Source organism: Citrus sinensis, chromosome 3, assembly GCF_022201045.2.
Source record: "Citrus sinensis cultivar Valencia sweet orange chromosome 3, DVS_A1.0, whole genome shotgun sequence".
Classification (NCBI taxonomy): Eukaryota; Viridiplantae; Streptophyta; class Magnoliopsida; order Sapindales; family Rutaceae; genus Citrus; species Citrus sinensis.
In genome coordinates this window covers 17,499,983-17,519,688 of record NC_068558.1, presented here as the reverse complement: position 1 = coordinate 17,519,688, position 19,706 = coordinate 17,499,983, and the positions used below count along the sequence as shown (strand labels likewise).

The window sequence follows — 19,706 nt, the reverse complement described above, 5'->3', positions numbered from 1 at the left end:
GTTACATTGTTTCGCAGCCCACCATGCTTTATGTTCAAGTTCCATTGAAAGATGACAAGGCTTACCATATACCAACCTCTAGGGTGACATACCAATAGGCATTTTGTATGCGGTCCTATATGCCCAAAGTACATCATCAAGCCGTAAGCTACAGTCCTTTTTATTTGGATTAACTGTCTTTTCAAGGATTGATTTCACTCCCCTATTAGACACCTCAACTTGCCCAATAGTTTGGGGATGGTAGGATGTAGACACTTTGTGAGTGATGTTGTATTTTCGAAAGAGGGCTTCTACTGACCTGTTACAAAAGTGAGTGCCTCTATCACTGATAATTTCCTTCAGCGTTCCAAACCTTGCAAAGATGTTACATTTTATAAAATCTACCACAACCTTAGAATCGTCAGTTCGGGTGGCTTTTACTTCCACCCATTTTGAAACATAATCAACTGCAAGAACAGTATAGAGATTACTAAATGATGAAAGAAATGGTCCCATGAAATCGATGCCCCAAACATAAAAAATCTCAACTATAAGAATGGGAGATTGTGACATTTGATTTCTAAGTCCCAAATTACATGTTCTCTGACAACGATCATAAGATTTGCAAAACAAATATGCATCCTTAAATAATGATGACCAGTAAAATTGCTTGCAAGTACCATAAGGGTTGTTCTCTTTAGTCCAAAATGTCCTCCGCAAAGCAGAGTATGACAAGGTGAGAATATAAGTAAATTCAATTTCGGGTGCGCACCTTCTAATAACTTGATCAGAACAATGCTTCCACAAGTATGGCTCATCCCACACATAGTACTTAGCATCACTCTTGATCTTGGTCTTTTGTGCACGGTTAGCTTTTTCGGTACTGTCCTGGTAACCAAGTAATTTATCATATCTACATACCAAGGAGTAACTGTAATTACCTGTAATAACTGCTCATCTAGAAAGTTCTCATGCAATGGAAGTGTATCTTCGTTATAGGTAAGTCGACTCAAATGATCTGCCACCAAATTCTCAGAACCTCTTTTATCTAGAATCTCTAAGTCAAATTCTTACAATAGAAGTATCCATCGAATAAGGCGCGGTTTGGCATCCTTTTTGGTGAGCAAGTACCTAATAGCTGCATGGTTAGAGTAAATGATTACCTTAGATCGAATTAAATAAGAACAAAATTTCTCTACGGCAAAGATAACTGCTAAAAGTTCTTTCTCGATAGTAGAGTAGTTAAGTTGTGTATCATTCAATGCACGAGAGGTATAATAAATGACATAAGGAAGCTTGCCCACATGTTAGCCCAACACGGCTTCAACAACATAGTCATTGGCATCGCACATAATCTCAAATGGTAAATCTCAGTTTGGTGGTTGAATCATAGGGGTCGATGTCAAAACCTTTTTTTAACTTTTTAAAAGCTCTTTGGCACTCTTCATTGAAGTCAAACTTTGCATCCTTTTGAAGTAAGTTGCAGAGGGGTAATGCTATCTTGGAGAAGTCCTTGATAAACCTGCGATAGAAACCTGCATGACCAAGAAAAGAACGAACCTCCCTCACACTAGTGGGAGGTGGTAAGGAGTGAATAAGATCTATCTTAGATTTATCAACTTCAATCCCCCTTTCAGAAATAACATGGCCTAGTACAATACCTTAATTAACCATAAAATGACCTTTTTCCTAATTAAGCACAAGGTTAGTGTCAATGCATCGTTTAAAAACAAGTGTAAGGTTATCTAAACATCTATCGAAAGAATCACCATAAACTGTAAAATCATCCATAAATACCTCAATGATGTTCTCCACATAATCAGAAAAAATACTCATCATACACCTTTGGAAAGTGGCAGGAACATTACAGAGACCAAACGACATGCGTTGGTAAGTAAATGTTCTGAAGGGGCATGTGAAGGTCGTTTTCTCTTGGTCTTCTGGAGCGATAACGATCTGATTATAACCTGAGTAACCATCAAGAAAACAATAATGAGAGTGACCACTTAACCTTTCAAGCATTTGATTAATGAATGGCAGAGGAAAATGATCCTTGCGAGTGGCTGCATTCAGTTTACGATAGTCAATGCAAACTCTCTACCCAGATTGAACTCTAGTTGGCACAATCTCGTTTTCTTCATTTTTTACCACTGTGATGCCTGATTTTTTTGGAACTACCTACATAGGACTCACCCATTTACTATCAGAAATGGGATAGATAATCCACACATTAAGGAGTTTCAGTATCTCTTTTTTTACGGCATCCATCATTAGTGGATTAAGGCGGCGTTATGCATCTCTCGTTGGTTTAGACCATTCCTCTCGTAAAATGCGATGCATACACATGGAATGACTAATTCTCTTAATGTTGGCAATGGTCCAGCCAATCGCCATCTTATGATCCCGAAACACTCTAATTAACTTTTCTTATTGATCTGAAGTGAGGGTTTTAGCAATTTATGACTGGAAGTGTTTCATTTTCACCCAAGTAAATATATTGCAGGTGCTCTGGGAGTGGCTTAAGTTCTAAGGTAGGTGCCTACATAACTGAAGGTAAAAGTTTCTCGTTTAATAAAGGCAATTCAAGGTAAGAAATATTATACCCATTGGTGCGTAATGAGACCGCTCTATCTAATATCGCCATAACTTCCTCTACCTCATCATCTAACTTTATCAAATTTACCTATTCCTTAGAATCATCTTTCATAAGATTTTTGCGTATGACAATTTCAAAACTGTCATTACCGGATAACTCAAAGAAATCCTGCACCAAAGTATTAATATCATCTATGGCAAAGACAGAATGTACATCACTAGGATACTTCATTGCCTCAAAGATATTGAAGCGGATCACTTCACCATCGAATTCCATTGTGAGGGTTCTATTACGAACATTAATTTTAGTTCAGGCTGTCTTAAGGAATGGTCGCCCCAACAGAATAGGAGTGGGATTGGGCGATGACTAATCCTCCATTTCAAGGATATAAAAATCAGTTGGAAAGACCAATTCATTAACCTGCACAAGAACATCTTCCACAACCCCCTTGGGGTAAGCATTAGATCTATCAACCAATTGAATAATTATACCAGTTTCTTCCATTGGACCTAAATTCAAGGAATTATACATCGAATATGGCATAACATTAATTGAGGCCCGTAAATCTAGCATATATCTTTCGAATATGGTATTACCAATAGCGCAGGGGATAGTAAAAGTACCTGGATCCTTACACTTAGGAGGAAGTTTTCTTTAAAGTACAGTAGAAACATTCTCTCTTACACTTACCTTTTTGTTACCACTCAACTTTTGCTTGTTGATACATAATTCCTTTAAAAACTTTGCATAACGCGATACTTGTTTAATAGCATCAAGCAGAGGAATATTTACCTCTACTTTACGAAAGGTCTCAAGGATCTCTTTTTCTTGCTCTTATTTCTTGGATTGTTTAAACATACTAGGAAATGGTAGAGGAATGGAAAGGGTCTTAATTCGAGGTGAGGGGGTACTTACCCGACCAGATGGGTCGACTGGCAATAGGGAGTGGGAATCTTCTTTCCTTGTTAAAGGAAGAGGCTCTGGGGAGGGATTAGTCACGTAGTGCGATGATGTTGTGGACACTTTTGATGGCTTAGCTAATACTGGTTCCAACTGCTCTCCGCTTCTAAGAGACATAGCACTAGTATTCTCCTTTGGATTAATTTTTGGTTGAGAAGGTAACTTTCCTGAAGTTCTAGCCTCTATCCTACTCATAGATGTGGCTAGTGTGCCAATTTAATTCTCTAAATGTTGGAGCTGTGTCTAGATAGTCTGTTGGAACTACATAGAGTTAATAGCGAGAGCTTTTACAAGATCTTCCAAAGACGTACCTTGATTTTGAGGAGATGGAGGTGACCGAACTTAGTAAGTTTGTTGTACCCAGTGTTTGGGGTAGCCTAGTGGTCGAGACGGTGCCATATTAGAAATGCCTTGTTGTTAGTTCCCATACCTAAAATTAGGGTGATCATTCCACCCTTCATTGTAAAAATTAGAATATGGGTCATACCTTTATCTTGGTTGGCCTAGGGACCCTTCAACTGCGTTGGCCTGCTCATATGAACCCTTTTGGAGAGTAGGGCACATATTAGTCGCATGTCCGACCATGGAACAAAGGCCATATGGTCTCACCTGTTGCCCTAGGGCTAATTGTTGCACCAAAGAAGTAAGATTTGAAACTTGTTGTTCGAGGGAAGTAGTACTCACCTCATTGACTCGCTTAAGTGGTGGCAATAGATCGTTCCTGGTGTTGAACTATTGGGAATTAGCAGCCATCTTAGCAATGAGATTTTGGGCTACTTCTGGTGTCTTATCCACGAGTGCTCCTCCACTAGCGGCATCAATCATACTCCTATCCATAGGCAGTAGACCCTCATAGAAGTATTGAATAAAGAGTTGATCACTTATATGATGGTGGGGGCAGCTGGCACATAGTTTTTTGAGTTGTTCCCAATAGTCATAAAGTAATTCTCTATTATATTGTCGGATTCCACAAATTTCTTTTCGATGCTGACAGCTTTTAATACTGGGAAGTATTTCTCCAAAAATAGCTGACGCATCTCATTCTATGTAGTGACAGTACCGGAGGGAAGATAGTACAACCATTCATTGGCTAAATCCGCCAAAGAGAATGGGAAGGCCATTAGCTTAACTTGCTCTTCAAAAACTTCGGCTGGTTTCATTGTGGAGCAGACCATATGGAACTCCTTCAAGTGCTTATTTGGGTCCTCTCCTTCTAGAGCATAAAAAGTAGGAAGAAGATGAATCATCCCGGACTTGAGTTCAAAGTTTACCTGAGGGTTTGGATTCTCAATGCACAAGGGTTGTTGGTCCAAGTTAGGAGCTGCCAACTCTTTAAGTGTTCGGTTGTTGTTCTAAGCCATTGGTTCGGGTTCTGGGCTGCCTGGCTCTGTCTTTGGGAGTGGAATGTAGATGACAAAATCACGTTCTGAATATGATGAGGTTGCTCTAAGTTGTTCGAGTTTCAATCGAATGTCCTCTATGCTCATGAAAATCTAAATATAGAACAAAAAATAACTAAATAAAATAAAATAAATAATTAAAATGAGAAAAGAAATAAAAAATAAAAAATAAAACGAGTAATAATAAAAAAACTAGATGCTAATCCCCGGCAACGGCGCCAAAAATTTGGTAGTGTCGTGAGGGTGCACCAAATTTAAAACCTTATTACTAGTATAAATAATTAGTACATAACGAGTAAGGATCGATCCCATATAAACTATGCTACCTGTATTTATTATCAACTCTAAAGCAAGACTTAAAATAAAATAATAATATAAATTAATCTAACTAAAGAAAATGCCAACTAAAAATAGAAAAAATGGGGGTTTTTGAATTTTTAACTAAATAGCAAGAAATAAAGAAATTAAAACTACTAACAAGAATAAAAACTCTAATTAAAGGACAAAGAAATAACAATGAGAAAAACTTTAGTTAAAGGATCATTCGCCACCACAAAACATGCTCATAATATATCAATTCTATCATCAATTTATATTGAAATTATCAACCGTAGACAACAATAAGCTCTGTTAGTCTCAATCTTTCCTTAGTGTGTCGTTAGGTAAAACAAGCTCTTCACCTAATCTTCAACCATTAAATAATTTAAAACAAGCTCTTTAAATTTAAGATAATAGAAGCATTAAACAGAGAAAGATATTAGGTTGATCTAAGCAATAAACACACAAGTTCGGATTATTTAACCTAGGTTATGTTCTCCAATCGAAATCACTGATTCCAACCTGCTACTAATGATTAAAATATTAAGATAATTACGGATCAAGAATTTTAATTTAGTAATCGAATTTATTCAAGTTCTATCTAATTGGCCACTCAAACAAGACGAGAATAAAATCATAAACATTAATTATAGAAGAACATAAATAATCTCAATTAAATAAATTGAATGATAGAAATTGAACATTAATCATATGACATGTTTGGGGTTTTGAATTTACCCTTAACCAAATAGAAAATCTAGCCTAACATAATTAAATTGGGAATAAGAGAATTGATAAAACCAATCATGGAGATTAATTCAAGCGGCTGCCTTTTTCTTTAACTCCTTTCGGCTGCTATTATTTTCTTCTCCTTTGCGGCTGCAAATTGTTCAGTTTCTCTTGCTGCCGATTCTCCCCTTGTGTTGCTTCCGCTTGATCCCTTTTATAATGCTTCAATTGTGGCTTTTAAATCCTTGCATGGAAAGAATTAAATCCAAAGCCAAAACCGCCCATGCCATAACGTGCTTGCCATTTAAAGCCATGCAAAATATTTGCTTCCTTTAATTGCCATGCACATGCCGCCCCACTTTGCCAATTTCCTTTTTCTTCAATTTGCTTCCCATAATTTAATCCAATGCACGCAATCTTTTTAAATTGGTCAAGTAAATCCATGCACATTAAACAAGTTTCCATTTTATGCATGCTTGTTCCCAAAGTCTATTAATCTCCATGAAATCCTATATGCTTCCAAATGTGCATCAATTAACTAATTGGCTTCCAAAAAATCTTTAGTTATTTCCTTTCCTAGTTCCTTCAAGCAGATTTCTTCTTAAATTCTCCGATTTAATTTCTCTTTAATCCCAAAATATACTTAAAATAAAAAAATAAAAAAAAACTAAGATAAAAATTAACACAATAAAAATATAATTTACTAAATTAAAAAGTAACTAAAATAACTAGAATATTTAAGATCAAAACAAGAAAAAGATGGAGAAATTCAAGCAAAATATATGAAAATATGCACTTATCAACGTCATTGCATCTCCTCCCATGAAAGTCGTTTGATGGGTGCTGTTGGTGGCGTTCTGTTGATGGTCGGCTGTGCACGGTTGCTGATTGGTCATCAGAAGAATTTTCATTGCCTAGATAGCTGCTCATCCTTCATTAGCGCTAGGCTTATTGGTTCCTTCAGTGTGCGAGGTCTGAACATACGGATCTCCTTCAAAATTTCAGATTTCAATCCCCCCATAAAGGTACTTACCAGCGCTGTCTGTGTCCACCCTTGAACACGGTTACCCAACTTTTTAAATTCTTTTTGATACTCAACTAATGTTCCTATTTGTTTGACCCGTGACAGTGCTTCATCGAAATCTTCACAGTCTGTTGGTCTGAAACGTGCCCAAAGTTCCTCTACGAACATCTCCCATGTCACAATTCTGCCTTCTTTTTGGTAAGTCCGGCATAACCACTACCACTATTGATTGGCCTCTCCTTCTAGATAAAAAGACGCCAAAGCTACCTTTTGTTCATTGGTCGTTTTTTGATACTCAAAGAATTGTGTTGTTCTGTTGAACTACTCTGTTGGATCGTCACTGGAGTAACGAGGAAATTCCAATTTTGCTACCCTTGGTAGTATTGGTTGCCGTCCTCCTTCACTTTCTTCTCAAATTGGCCTTGCTGTAGAACCATCGTTCTCCTGACTTGTTGCTCCCCTGCTAGCACTAAAGGACTCGCCTAGCTTACTGATGGTGTCTTCCATTCGTTGAAGCTTATCATTGATCCCGAATTCCATCCGTGATATTTTGTCCTGCAAGCTCCCCAAGTCAGCTTCAATTCTCTCGATATGCTCTTTGTTGGTTGTCATCCTTAACCTGCTCTGATACCACTTGATGAGGTCCCAGTCAAAACAATGTAACAATAACAAAATTAATAGGTTCTGCTTATGGTGAGAACAACCAAGATGTTTTGATAAATTTTTTTTTTTTTTTGCTGCATGCTTTATTCATCAGTTGCTGACTTATTTATAATAGCAAATAACTAGTCTTGATTTACTAGCCAACAATCACAGCCAAATCAAGATCTTTGACAACAAAGAAATATCAAACTAAACAATCTCTTATTTAGCTTCCCCATGTCACGGCTCAACTGTTGACATAGTCCACCTAATCTTATTCTTCCCAAACTCTTGCACGTGCATGTAAGGATGCATGTATCATGCATGAACAACATGGAGCCCTACGTGATCATGATACTTGGCATTAGGCTTTGGCTTTCTCAGATCGTCTAAGCCTCTTATCATAGTTTTTAACATGTTTGGAAATGAAATGAAATGAAGGCTTTTGATTAAATCGTGCCAAATTTTGCAGAGATGTCTAAATCATATCAAAGATTTTGCTTTAGATCTTCAGGAAAACTTGTCACTGCTTGTGAACAGTGTCGCCTCTTGCTAGTCAATCTTAAATTGCCTATCAAATTACCATTCATGACTTTTCAAAATACACACACACACTTTTCACTGTCTTAAAATGATCAAATTAATTAGCAAATAAAAGAAATTTGAACGTCCTGTTCATACAAGATCATACTAATATTTTAAAGTCAATCTTTTAAAAAAAAGCAAAGAAAATAGAAAATATTGATAATGGAAGAGTTACGAGCTCACATATATCTCCCCATCACAAGCCATCGTTCTCACACAATGTCCCAAGCTACATGGCGCCAACACAATCTGCCGAGGCTAAGGTGAAAAGCTAAGGCATGATGAGTATCAAGCAGGCAGAGTCCAAATGCTACACCGCATTGAAACTCTTCAACAAAGAAAGATTAAGTGCTTGGGTCAGCTGCAGACGGCTGTGATTCATCTAGTTCTGGCGGTGCAACGACGACTTACCAAGCTCCGAGGAGCCCCAGCCAAGCATATAATAATGGCAACCCGGGTTAAACGGGTTGCAGCCGGGATTAGCCCAGATTCCAGTGCCGGTGAAGATTGGAGGCTGCATCTTGGTGGTCATGGTTGGGGACATGATTTTGTTTGATTCATTTATATAATAATTTTGTTCGTGAGTACGTACTACTTATGCGATGTTTGATAAAATTGAATTTCCATATATATGTTTATACAGTATTGTTCATTGTATAATACTCTATTTTTGGCTGGTATAATACTTTTTTTGTTTAATTATATCACAGATTTCTCTATAATGCAGTATGTGTTTTTACAACATCAATAGTGGGATTATTGTGGACCCTAAGATTTAAGTGTTTTAATCTCAATCATTCATTTAATATGATGAATAATTAAATAAACAATTAAAAGAAAGTAGGTAACTTGTTGGTTGCTAGTAAATATTAGTTTTTTTAATTTACATTAATACTAAGTAGCATATTTAAAGTGCTATATTATTCTATAACATAGATAGCACCTTAAGATACTGATTTTATTTCAAGTGTTTAAGCCATTCCAAAAGAGCTCGACATGTATATACTTGCTTCCATTGTGGAATACTAAAAGTAGATTCATTTCAAATCTGCCAAATCCCAAATATTGGAAGAGATAAAAAACTTAAAAATTAAAAAAATAATGAATAATCCATATAAAATCTTTACATCTAATATAAAGTTCAATTGAAGAGGACGCAAAAACTTAAAGTAACAAGATACATATTTCATCTAATTAATTCCAAAATGACATCTCCAAGTTGTCCCATGTCTAGAATAGTTTCTAATCAACAACGCACCATGTTTGGGAAGAAATGGGAGGTTGATAATGAAATGCAACGTGTCGATGAAAAGTTCTATGACAAAAAATAATCACCAAAAGGTACTTAATCTATACTAAGTACACCTAATAATCGAGATAGTAAGTAGGGTACGCCATATTAAAAGATGGATGGTTAAAGAAAATATCCAAAATGTTAGCCAAGTGAAATATCTCCATCGCCTAAAGAGAATATTTGATTTTACAAATTCAAATAAGGAATATCTTACTGAAAAAGAGGGAACAACAAGTTGTCACACCTGCAAAAAGCAAAAGACAGCATGTTAAGGACAGTGGTTGATAATTGCCACACCAGAAATTACTAGGACAATCTTTGCAAAGGTAAGCTAGACCATTTAGCAGCATGCATTGGACAAACCATGCAAATAATGCCCTATGTGCTCTCTAAGAATGCTCCTAACGAGCAAAATGATGATAAAGATAAAACGACCAAAAAATCTCTGTGAAGACAACAAAACCACCAATAGAAATGTGCCAAGTGGCAAGACAGCAGGGTACTTTATATAAAGACACCAAGATTCTATTTTTTTCACCAATAACAAAAGCACATGCCCTCCACAAAAGGTTGAGGCTTTCTTTAACCTTCAGCTTCTACTGTTAAGAGCTTGCAAGCTATTGATGCAATAATAGTCCTAAAATTTGACTTAGAGTGTTGGAGTGTGGTCGCTGGCCACAGTTGGCTCCACCTTTAATATCCTTTTTGTTCTTTTACAGGTCAAGAGCATCCTTTCAAGTTCTCTTTTCCAGATCTAAGCCTTTCATGGTAGCCCCACGTCTTCTATTCTTTCATAAGCTTCATCTACGGTCATATCAAGTAATACCCCTCGGATACACAAGGCACCCCTGTCACTTTAATATGAATTTTATTGTGTTTAACTAGGTTTTTAGTTTCTTTTTCTCTATCCCAAAATGTAGTTAAAACACACCAGATGCTCTGAAGAATTAAAAAATCATGGTGATTATTAGGGCATAAAACAAATTCGGGGGTGCTCAATGCATATTTTCAAACCTAGAACAAGATCTCCATTTATGTTTTCTTGTGGAAGAAACCATGCAAGTGAAGCCATGGAGATGCAAATATCCTAAAATAAGAGCTGGAAATTTGTTTAGGGATTTTTGGTCAATTGCATGGCCTTCGGACTCTATCTTTTTCATCTCGAGCTTCATTTTCGTTCTGTGGAAAGAAGATAATTAGGGGTAATTTGTTGGTTTTGTATGCATACGGTCAACTGATATTAACTTTTAGATCGGATTGGGGAGAGAGAGAGAGAAAGAGCGATGAAGATGATTCTTTCTTAAAAGTCTTCCATGGCTGCCTCACACGGAAACTTTGATCTCTGTTTATTCAACTTGATTATGTTACTAGGTTGCTTGTCAAGAATGACTACTGAATCCCTTTCATCTAATCATTCGGAATAAAGACAGTCTTTAAGAATCCAATTTCAAATAAAAAGAACATGACAGATAAAATCAAGAGCAAATTCAATGAGATAAAAGAGAGAGAATATCTCTATTTTATTTTCTCTTTTTAAAATTTAAAATAACCTATTTAACCGGTGGTTAGCCTGATATAATATGCTTAAAATAATTAAATTTTTCATTATTAAAATAATATATACTATTGATTAAATTCAACAGCATATATTTCTTACACTATTGATGTCGTAAAAAAAACGGCATCATCAAGTGACCCATTTATATTACATATATTTTTAATTATTTTATTGATGAACTTGATTTTAATACTGAGTTGTACTTACTTATCTTTTTATAATTTTTTGTCGGCATATGTTAAAATTTAATTACATATAATTTTTTTATCTAATAACTATCCTATCCACTACAATATTATAAAAGTTATCGTTCTCATTAGTTATATATAGAATTTCTTCTCACGATGCAGTTGTATTGACTACTAGTATAGCATTCAGTTTGCATTGCTGATTTGGGATCTGCACTGAGTAATTAATGCGATACCATTCAGCTTCAAGTTCAATGGGGAATGGTGGGCAGTTGGCTGGTTTAATAATGTACGTATGTATATTGTAATTGTCATGCTGGTCGGTTCTAACAGTCATTAACTGCTTTGAGTTGCCGGAGCAGGTAGAATTAATATTTGCACTGCAGGCGGCCATAGCTACGGTCGTAGGGATGACAAATATCCAATTATAGATGGATAATATCTATCCAAACACAAATCCATAATTATTCATAATGGATATATCCATATCTATATCCAGTATTTAATATTGGACATAAATATGAATTTTATCCATATAGTTGTGGAGATCATGGATATTTTATTTTTATTATATAAAAATAATAATATAAAATAGTTAAAATTTCAATATTAGATTTAGTTATTAAACTATTTATATTAGTAATAATATATATATATATATATAAAATAAAATGGCGGTCCGGTGGCCGGTGGCGGCGGTTCGGTGGCCGGTGACGGCGGTCCGGTAACTTTCCGGCGGAGCCGACGGTGGTCCGGCGACCTTTCGGGGAGGTCCGGCGGTAATTCCGGCGAGGTCCGGCGGTAATTCCGGCGACCTTCCGGTAATGTCCGACGGTGGTCCGGCGAAGTCCGGTTGTGGTCCGGCGACTTTCCGGTGGAGGTCAATTTATAATATTAAATCAATAAAATAAAATAATTATTATTAATAGTATTAAATAAGTTAAAAAATTAAAGAGTAATTTTGGAAACTTTAGTTTTTAATATAAGAGGAATTTAAATTTTTCACTAGTTAATATAAGAGAAAATTAGATTTTGTTGTTTTTTTTTATTTTAGTTTAACAATATAAATTTTTTTAACTTTAAATGGATGAATTAATTGGATTTTGGATATCCATTAAATATCCATACCCATCCAATATCTAATTGGATATTTTTAAAAATATCCATATCCATATCCAAGAATATTTTGAATGGATATTATCCAATCCAATTGGATTGAATATATGGATATCCAATTTGGATATCCATATTTGCCATCCCTAGTCGTATTTGGATCAGATTCTCTTATGTTTTAATTGTTTATTTAAAAAAAATACATTTATATGATTAGTAGTAACATTTAAAGCTCAAATACAATCACTTCATGAGAGAATTCTTATATTTGTGGTATTAGCTAGCCCTTTAGGATTTTATTTGAGTTAGATGCTTTTATTTAATCAATGTTGTTTTGTTCGTCGTATATATTACTGATAACAAAATGGGCAACCGTAAGGGTATCAAATTTCTGTCTCTATACATCATGCGCACATTTGCACTAAAGTTGGACATTGTAATTGTATGACCTTTTTTTTATATAATATTTACTATTATTATTATTATTATTATGATTAAAGAATTTTTAACTCAGTATGCAGCTATGTAAGCTATTAGTACAATATTAGGATTGCCCATTATTAAATTCCTGTGTAACAAGGAAAAGGCACATAATTTTATCGGAAATAGCTTATATAGAAGCCGGTTAGGAAATTTACAATAATTTTACATCCTCCGTATGAATATATAAACACACACACACACTCACTTGAAATCTGTTTGTCATCACCAAATTCTCTCAGAAACCTTAAATCTGAAATACAATGATGCAGCAGCAGCAGCAGCATGATGATGATCAACTTGTAGACAGCGCCCTGAAAGATATAGAACCGGCTATCAAGGGTCTGCAACAACTAAGCTTAGTAGACTCCAGGGCCACGGGATCATCATCATCAAAACAAAACTCGTCGTGTACTTGTGGCATTGAAAAAAAGATGCATTCACGGAAATATGGGCAGACTTGTTAGTGAAGGAGTTGATGAACGCTCAAAGCATGGAGGACGCAAAAGCATGTGCTATGAAAGTGGTGCAAGGTTTTTACAATGAAATCACAGCCAAGGAGAAGGCAAAAGCTGAAGAGAGGTTGATGCAAGAGAACTGGATATTGAAGAGGGCTGTGGTGATTCAGCATCAACTACGTCAGAAAGAGAAAGCAAGATTCCAAGGAGCTGCTCAAAGCTCTTCAACTCAAGAATTACGCTTCGACGTTGCATTTAAACAGATCCAAACCCTTCCTTTATTACCAGGAGGATCTTTTCGTCCTCCTGATGTCTTCTAATTTATTGGTTCTTCAACCTGCTCTTCACATATGTTTTTGATTATTCATTGATCATGTATTTTGCGTACAATTTGATGAAAGCTCACTACAAGAAAAAGGGTCATTTCCAAGGGCAAAAACCCTCAAAAATACATAAATGCCCTCGGAAAAAGCCATTTCCGAGAAAGTCATGTCGCCGACTGTCATTGTATTAAATCACATCGGAAAAACATAATTTCCGATGAGTCGTCGGAGAAAAAAACTATTTTCAAACGGAAACTCCGTCGGAAATGACTTCAACGGCCCTCGGAAATAATCCCTAAGAAACCAAATGACTACATACTTTCAACTATGTTTGCCCTTGAAAATGGTGTATTGTACCCTCGGAAATAGTACTATTCCAACCATAATTTACCCTAAAAAAATACAAGATACGATATGCTTTTTTTTTTTTAATTCAACGACCCATTTAATTTATTTAATATTATTATTTCATTAGCCTTTTTTTTAAATATTTGTATTACCAATGCAACATAATAAAAAAAGAGTGATAGTGATACACAAAATGCATTGAATGTAGCTTCATTAATTTCAAAAATTGATAGAAATTACATCCACCAAATAAAAAGTAGAACAACACATCAATTTTGGGGAAAAAAATATCCCAAATGCATACACAAAATGATCTCGTACCTTGAATTTCACAAGCATCTTCCACTTAAACTTTTTCTTATTCTCTGAAATTTTTGCCTCAACTTCATCTTCTCCATCCCCATCATCATCTTCATCCCACAAAGCAGTATCCTACATGAAGGAAGAAATTTTTAACCATTAAATTATCAAATCAGTAACAGGTATAACAATATGCTATATTTGAACAATCACTTTGTATAAAATTAAGCATAAGCACTATAACCAATATCTGCTTAAGAAGCCTAACAAAATATGAGACTTCAGCAATGGATAATAATCGTAAGTGCAATATTCTATATACATAAGCAAATATGCTACATTTGGAGTCACCAACAAGACTTGAATTCTGAGTTAGCAAATATTTACTAACCTATAATTTTGGACATAAGTCCCCATACAAGTTGTCAAAAAATGCAATAATACCATCAGAAGATTTACACTCTTACAATAAATCTAGTCTATCAGTTAGAAAACCCAATAATGGTCAGTTTCTATAGAAAGTGAAAAAAAAAATTATAAAAAAAGTGAAATTTTTTTTTTAAAAAGAAGCTTGAAAGTAGAATGAAAATTAATAATTTGTACCTCCAGAAATGATTCTTGTGCACTTGAATTTCCAAGCACAAGCTTCATTATTCTTTTCAACTTCTTCACTTTCTTCTTCAGAAACTATAACACAATGGTGAATATAAACAATCAATATGCAACAATTGCATCTACACAACCCACCTTCTTTCCAAAGTTATTACCTGAGTTGCATACTTTTTAGATTCAAGGTACTGACATGTACACTTAGAGGAGGCAGCAAACACTTTTCAAGCAAATGCATATTGCTATGCAAGCCACTTCACATCCCAAATAGGAAGCAATTTGAATAGCAAGAAAGAAATAAAGCACTGTCTTCCACCACCATCGGCTGCTTAAATGGGTTTCATTGAATCTACAAGGCATAGGCTTTGAATTAAAATATGATCAATGAATAAATGAGAAAATGAATCCTATCAATAGAAAATAAGTCAGGAGAAACTCAAGATGTAAAATTCAAGAGTAGTAAGCATAAGAAACCCCCTAAACTCAATCAAATAATGCCACTTGATATTCAAAAGTGGAGCAACATATATATATTAGAACTTTGCAAACTAAGTAGACACCATACTTACATATATGACTACAACTTTATTAGAAGGTAGCACCTGCAACGCTTGTACTGAGAAAGTTTACAGCATCAGCCCCCAGTTCCAGAGATTCTACAACCTTATTCAAATACACTGTTCAAATAACTGCAACTCTATTTGGACGTGCTCTCACAATATTCCCATTTTCCAAAACTTGACATCCTAAACACAACCAAGAAACACAGATGACAAAATGAGAATAACTGAAGATAAGGTACAGTAAAAGAAACTAAGATAGATAAAAATATCGAATTGCATGATGCAAGTACAGTAGTTCAATTATATCTTCCTTCACTCTTTTCCCCACTTTTGAAAGATCTAATCAAGCCAGGATATTAAACTCCTGGATTTCCTTTGAATGTTCCTAAATATCATCTTCAATACCTAATGGAACTTGACTTTCTAAACTAATGTTTTTCAACCTTACTACGATGTTTTAATCAAATAAAGCAAATAAGTGAACACTCAATTAACCAAACAAGCAATGGTTGTGCACTCTGTGCTCCTAAATTGAAGAAAATGCTGATGCTATTATATTAGGCTAATTGAGAAAAAGCTCCTTGTAAAACTTAAAGACTTTAATCTGAATGCTAAACCCTTGCTTAGTACACACATTAATCCTAAATTAATTACACATAAACTGCACCAGAATTATCACAAAAACCACTTAATTACAGATTCATGTTAACGAATCAAATAATTACCAACTAAATTTTAAGGAACTTGGTAAAATTCAAGTCATTAAAGCCTAGAAAGTAAGACTTAAATAAAATTGAAATGCCTGAAACGAAAGCAAAACAATTTAAAGAAGAAAGAAAATTATAGGCATCGAATCTAGATCAAGAGATGACTACAAAGAATTGATGAGTTGACTCGTAAAGGCATGGAAGATGCACAAAATTGTGAATCTATAACTCTAAAACCCTAGAAAATTTATGAAATTAAAGCAAAATCATAAAGAAGGAGATGGATTAGAGAAATTGTAGAAAAACTAAAAAGAATAAAAAATTTACAAGATAAAAATTCTTGAAAAGTAAATTTACCTTGAGGTGCCTCTACGCGAACGAGATATACAGAGTGCGAGAGTGGCAGATGCTGAGATGAAGAGTAGCGCCTACATCTGTTCGTTTGAATTTTCTTTTAAATTATTTGTATAAATTAAAATGTCATATTCAGTTTATGGGCTTTGTTTACTACGAAAAGGTTGGGCTTGATTTTAATTGGTTTTGTTACTTTTTTTTCTTTTGAGAAGTGGTTTTGTTACTTTTGTATAAACTAATAATATCTTATTTTTGTTTTATTTATATTTTTTTTATATTTATAGGATTTATTTTAAAAACAAAAGGACTTCGTAAATACAACAAATAAGGTTGTAATCAAGAATTTAAAGATGATTATTTTAGGTATTTAAAAATTTTACTTTAATTTAGTATTATATTTCCTACCAAAAATTCATTATTATCAAGGGCAAGTTACCCTTAAAAAACTTTATCATTTTTTAATGATTTTCCGACAACTCTTTTATGCCCTTGTAAAACGTGTTTACTACCGAGGGTAAATAATGCTCTTGGAAATATTTGGTCGGTCATACAACTTTTTGTTGTAGTGGTTACCCTTGTCACATGATAATTAATGGATAAAGCATTGCTTATTATGTAAAATGAAGATTGATTTTCTAGCATGCCTATTTTTAGCCAAATAATTAAAAGTAGAAATATGAAATAAAAACTAACCATACATATTAGAGAATGTTAAATACAATAGTAATAACCCAATTTAAATAACTTAGTATTTAGAAGATTCCATTAAATAACTTAAGTTTGCTACAAGATTTGTCCATTCCATTTTTCAAGCTTTAAAACTCCACCAAATTAATAAACTAATAAATTATTCTTTAATATAGATTCAAGTAGACACATGAATACTACAATGAAAGTTCAGTATTTACTCAACTCCTTTGGAAATTCAACTTATTTCCAATGAAATGTGCAAAAAGAGAAGCAAGTACAATGGGGAATATTATAGGCACAATACCAACAACACCTAAAAGATCATAATTAAAGCCAAAGTAATCATCTAAGAAAGAAGAAATAGTTTTGGTTTTACCAAATATTGATATTTCTTTGTCTGTGTCTCCATATTGTGAAGATAGTATCCCATTTAGTACCCAAGATGTGGGACACAAGTAATACGCCCGTATCCACCACTTTGAATTTGCTGCGAGTAATACGTCCATATATGAGTACTGATCTGATCCAAGGTTTTAGACTTTATTAAAATTTAGGAAAACTATTAATCCAGATGGTTTAATAGTATAATGGAATTACAATATTGAATCACATGCCTTAATAGTTTTCCCAAACTTTAAGAAAGTCTAAATCTTGGATTAGAACATTCATACCCCCCAAAATCAACCTCAATTAATCGAGAATCTGGATTTTGTAAAATACAGACTTGCTCATTGCTTATAGCAAATTCAACGTTGAATTACTTCAACTCGACATGAGTAATTAGTATGAAGCAAGAATAAATTGAATATTTTATGATTCATGTATCAGAACTGTAATAAGTTTGAGACATCTAGGTCAAAAACATAGTAAATATTTAGTGGTAACAGTAATTTTTAGTAACAATGTGGCAGCTTCATAGCCATAATAAGAGAGTTAGTAGTGAAAGGAGATTTGTATATTTGACAGTGAAAGTGATGTTGGCCATTCTATCACGTGGTGTTGATAAATTTTGAAAAATGACAAAATAATGAACAAATTTCTCATAATGAATGCCGATAAGTCTTTGTTTTTTATAAGGTTTTGTGTCAAAGTTTCAAGAATCTTTTTAATGCATCTAAGCAAGATAAAGGAGCTTACTGGTTTTGTAATGGTGAACCCACAAAATAGATTGAGCATTGAGTAAAAAGAGAAAGTCAAAATAGAAGCCACTTGAACACCTGGTGTCAATGATACAATCAGCATCCCCATGTAGTTAAAGTATAGAAGATTACAGAGCATGCTTTAAAATGACCATAATATTTTATATGCTGACCAATAATAACTGATCATAGGATATGTGATGATCACATAAATAACTGCTTGAATGAACAAGTAGGAAACCTCAACTAGCACCTGCAATTACAAAATCTCAGTAACTTATAGACAAACTAAAAGAGTTATACTACCCTGATAATGTATTTTTGCAAAGTTTATTAGAACATGTGCAAATGAATACGCCGATAGGGAATACATTCCTGAAAATCTTTTATAGTGTAAGACTGTACGCTCTATTGCAAAAAGTGGTATAATTGACGAGCAATTGTTTATGCCAAAAAAGATTGCCATCGAGAACAATGCACTAAGTTATCGATCATATCTTGTTGATTTTTTTTTTCTAAAAAATCAAGAAATAGATTACCACTTTTTTTTTTCCTTACAAAAGTGCTGAAAGATTTTTTTCTTTTTTTAAAAGAAACTTTCATTCAATCAATAGAAACTAAAACAAGTCAGTACATCAGTTTGAGGGGTTTCTAACCACCTGACAGATTCCGAGCTTTTCAAAGCTCTTTTAGCTAGAGAGTGAGCAAATTTGTTACAACATCTTGGAACATATTGGATTTGAATCGATTGGAACCCTGCCTTGCATTCTTGGATTTCTGAGATAGTCCACAAGATCTCCTTTCTGTTGCTGGTTTCATTATTGGCTAAATTAACTACCCCAATGCAATCTGTTTCCACAATCACATCCATTAGCCTTGCTTCCTTTGCCATTTCCATCCCCAATTTGACAGCCTCAGCCGTTGCAGCTGTAACATCTTCCTGAAATGATGTGCTTCTCACTGCTGCACCTATAACTTGGCCTTTTGAGTTTCTAATAACAGCCCCTAACCTTGTAAGTTGTTGCTCTATATGTACAGCAGCATCTACATTGATTTTGTAATGTCCGCTAGGTGGTGGTCTCCATTGGTCTTGCTTAATGGTTTCATTGCCACTTTTGCTTATCTGTTTCATTCCATGCATTCCTTGATAAGCCTCTATAATTGCGTTGGCCTTGGCGATTATCATCAGAGGGTTCAAAGTTCTTCCTTCAAAGATAAACTTATTCCTAGCATGCCATAGTACCGAGCAATTACAAATTCTACCTCTCTCTTTGGCATTTTCCTCACCAAGCTCAACATAACGCTTAACATATCCTCTCTCCCCACATCCTGCACTATAGCGTTAACAT

At 34.6% G+C, this 19,706-nt stretch overlaps 1 long non-coding RNA gene across 2 annotated transcripts; it reads right to left on the bottom strand.

The window, feature by feature from the left end:
- Window positions 1-12,974: 12,974 nt before the first annotated feature.
- LOC102629539 (uncharacterized) lies at window positions 12,975-16,669 on the bottom strand. 2 transcript variants are annotated; one of them, XR_008052736.1, is made up of 6 exons: window positions 16,532-16,669; window positions 15,474-15,650; window positions 15,063-15,253; window positions 14,899-14,982; window positions 14,317-14,427; window positions 12,975-13,661 (listed from the first exon to the last, which is right to left on the bottom strand). It is a non-coding gene; the product is annotated as an uncharacterized LOC102629539 (long non-coding RNA). The 2 variants fall into 2 exon arrangements; XR_008052735.1 differs by lacking the exon at window positions 12,975-13,661 and having other exon boundaries at window positions 14,190-14,427.
- Between the last annotated feature and the right edge of the window lie 3,037 nt (window positions 16,670-19,706).